The sequence below is a fragment of the Alligator sinensis genome, unplaced genomic scaffold, assembly GCF_000455745.1.
Source record: "Alligator sinensis unplaced genomic scaffold, ASM45574v1 scaffold1546_1, whole genome shotgun sequence".
Classification (NCBI taxonomy): Eukaryota; Metazoa; Chordata; order Crocodylia; family Alligatoridae; genus Alligator; species Alligator sinensis.
In genome coordinates this window covers 5,464-8,815 of record NW_005842689.1, presented here as the reverse complement: position 1 = coordinate 8,815, position 3,352 = coordinate 5,464, and positions in this window count along the sequence as shown.

Sequence of the window (3,352 nt, the reverse complement as noted above, 5' to 3'; positions counted from 1 at the left end):
TGTGTATCACTAATACCTACTTTGTGGGCAAAGAGCATCAAAAAGCATCATGGAGACGCCCATGATCTGGCCACTGGCATCGGTTAGACCTCATGATCGCCAGGAGGAAAGACTTGCTCATTGTGCTACACACCCGCACTTAGTGCAAATTGTGACACAGACCACTCCCTTATTGTCAGCAAAATGAAAGTGATACCAAAGAATCTGAGTAGAGCCAAACGTGAGTCAGCCAAGAATTAATGTACACAGCACAAAGTCCAGAGCAAATGCCTTGACTTTCAAAGGACCTTTGAGCTAGCTATGCCTATGAAAGCAACAACTGCAAATGCTGAAGGAACTTGTAGAAGACTAAGAAAACAGGAAACGGCCACAGAAGTATTTGGGGAAAATAAATTGTCAAATAAAGATTGGTTTGAGGCAAACTCAAAAGAGATGCTACCACGTCTTGAGGTCAAGAACACAGCCTATCTGAAACAACCGGAATCCAACAGAAAGTTCCAAGGCTAAGCTGAAGCATGCCAGGGCAGTGGTGCAGAAAATAGGCAGATACTGCATAAACCAGTACTGGACTGACCCTATATAAAGTGATACAGTTTGCCTCGGACACAGGAAACCTGCAAGTTATGTATGATGCCCTGAAGAAAGCCCTTAGCCCAACGGTCAGTAACATCACCCCCCTTAAGTCTCAAGATGGCAAAGTAAAAATCACAGATAAGAACAAGCAGATGGCACGCTGGGTTGAACATTACTTAGAGCTTTACTCCCACGAAACAGACATTTCAGAAGAGGCAGTGGATCAGCTTCCAACTCTAAGTGTACTGGCACAACTAGACAAAGAACCTACAGCTGAAGAACTTAGCCAGGACATAGATTCTCTAGCAAATGGAACAGCACCAGGGGAGGAAGGCATGCCAGCTGAGGTTCTCAAGTGCAGGAAGGCTAGCCTGCTACCACATCTTCATCAACTCCTAGTGTGCTGCTGGAAGGAAGGTCAAGTACTCCAGGACATGTGTGATGCTAATATCATCACCCTGCAAGAATGAAGGAGATAGGGGTGACTGCAACTACTATAGGGGCATCTCTCTCCTCAGCATCACAGGCAAGGCTTTTGCTGGAGTCATCCTGAAAAGCTTGCAATAACTTGCTGACCGTGTCTACTCAGAATCACAGTGTGGATTCGGAGCAGGGGGGTTAACGGTGGACATGATATTCTCCTTACAACAGCTGCAAGAAAAATACAGAGAACAAAATAAGCCACTGCATGTAGCACTGTCGACCAGACAAAGGCCTTCAACACTGTCAGCAGAACAGGTTTGTTCAAGGTAAAGATTGGATGCCCTCCAACATTACTCAGTATGATATACTGCATCTATGAAAACATGCAGGCCACAGTTCAGTTCGATAGATCAACATCTGACAGGCTTGCGATGAAGCGGTGGAGTGAAGCAGGGTTGTGTTCTGGCACCACATTCTTTGGGATCTTCTCTATGCTGCTGCATTATGCTTTTAATGGCTTGGAGGAAGATGTATACCTTCACACAAGATCAGATGGCAAACTTTACAATCTATCGTGGCTAAAGGCCAAGACAAAAGTGAGGCACATACTTATTATATTAGAGAGCTCCTTTTTGCTGATGACGCTGCACATGATGAAGGCCAACTACAGATATTCAGGAATTGCCTCTCCCATGCTTGCAGGATGTTTGCCCTGACCATCAGCATTAAAAAGACTGGTCCTAGGATAGGGTGTTTGTTAGTCATGCACTATCAGCCTTGACAACAAACCTCTTGAGGCTGTGAACAAGTTTTTCTACCTTGAATCCACAGTGAGTGGCAATCTATCGCTAGATGAAGAGCTAAATATGCCCATTGGAAAGGTTGCTACCACTTTCAGTAAGCTCTCCAAATGAGTCTGGAACAATACAAAATTCGCAATCAAAACTAAGCTGCTTGTGTACAAAGCCTGTGCCCTCAGTGTCTTTATGTATAGCAGTAAGACATGGTCACCATATGCATATCAAGAAAAGAAGCTGAACACCTTCCACTTCCACTGCTTATAACGTATCTTTGACAGCAAGTGGCAAGACAGTCACCAACACAGGTCATCACCAAAGCCAACCTGCCAATCATCACTGCACTATTCCAACAGCAGCGCCTACACTGACTTGGCCATCTCTGCAGGATGGAAGATGGATGCATCCCGAAGGACATCCTGTATGGGCAAATTGCAGGTGGGGAGAGAAGAGGTAGGATGCCTGAAATTGCACTTCAAAGATGTCTGCAAGCAGGACATGAAGGTTTTTGGAATTTATCCAAACCTTTGGCAGATTTTAGCAGGAGATAGGACAAAGTAGTGCTCCCTTCTCAAACATGGAGTCTAAGATCCTGGTGAGAAAAAGTTACTCAAATTATGACAAAAATGTGACCAAAGGAAACAGCCTGTCAATACAGTTGCCTCTAGCACCATGTATAGGAAAAAGGTGGAGCTCTTCAATGCGTTCTTCGCTTCAGTATTCCTTCTTCTTTTGTTAAATAGAAACCTGTCACAACGCAAAGTTGTGATTTGTGTTTTTGTGTGTGCTTGGCACTGCTAAATTATTTTCCCGCTAAATTGCAGCTTCTTTGGACGGTGGAGTTTTCTGCTGTAGAGGAGAACCCCGGTCGGTGCAAGGGAGAATTTCCCGCCAATTTGTAGCTTTCTTTGCATGGTGCATTTCTTTTGCATCTAAGAAATGCTCGGTGCAAAGAGTTCCCGCCATTTGTATTCTAATTCGAGCCCCATTATTGGCTTGTGTTAAATTTTGCACACGTGGCGGCTAGTGATTAGCTTGCTAGCCGTATAAAAAGCTTGAGTGGTTTCCGCCCAAGTCGGAGATCTCCGAGAATCTCAGGAGGATCCTGAGAACCCCGATTCCGAGAATTCCAGGAGAAATCCGAGAGAATTCTGGCAAGGAGCCCGTGATTACCTCGTGGACTTCTACGTAAATCTCGGACCGACTGGTAGCCTGATCAGCTACTAAGAGCCTCTCCCCATCACCGATAGATTCCTAGACATATCCCTCTCCCTGCACGCAAACGAACCCACGGAGCCTAGCAAACTTCGTGTGAGTGAATAAACGGACCCACGGAGCCTAGCAAACTTTGTGGGAGAGAGAATAAACGGACCCACGGAGCTTCAACAACTCTGTGAGAGAGAGAGAGAGCTAGTCATAGTCCTCTAACGAGGATTTAAGCGGAGCTGAACCTAGAAACTGTCCAGCCTACACCGCGACCATCTTCGGTGTAAGTAAACAATCTTTAAATCAACCATTACGTGTCCGTGACTAATTCTAGCTTGCCACCTGTCCTCTTC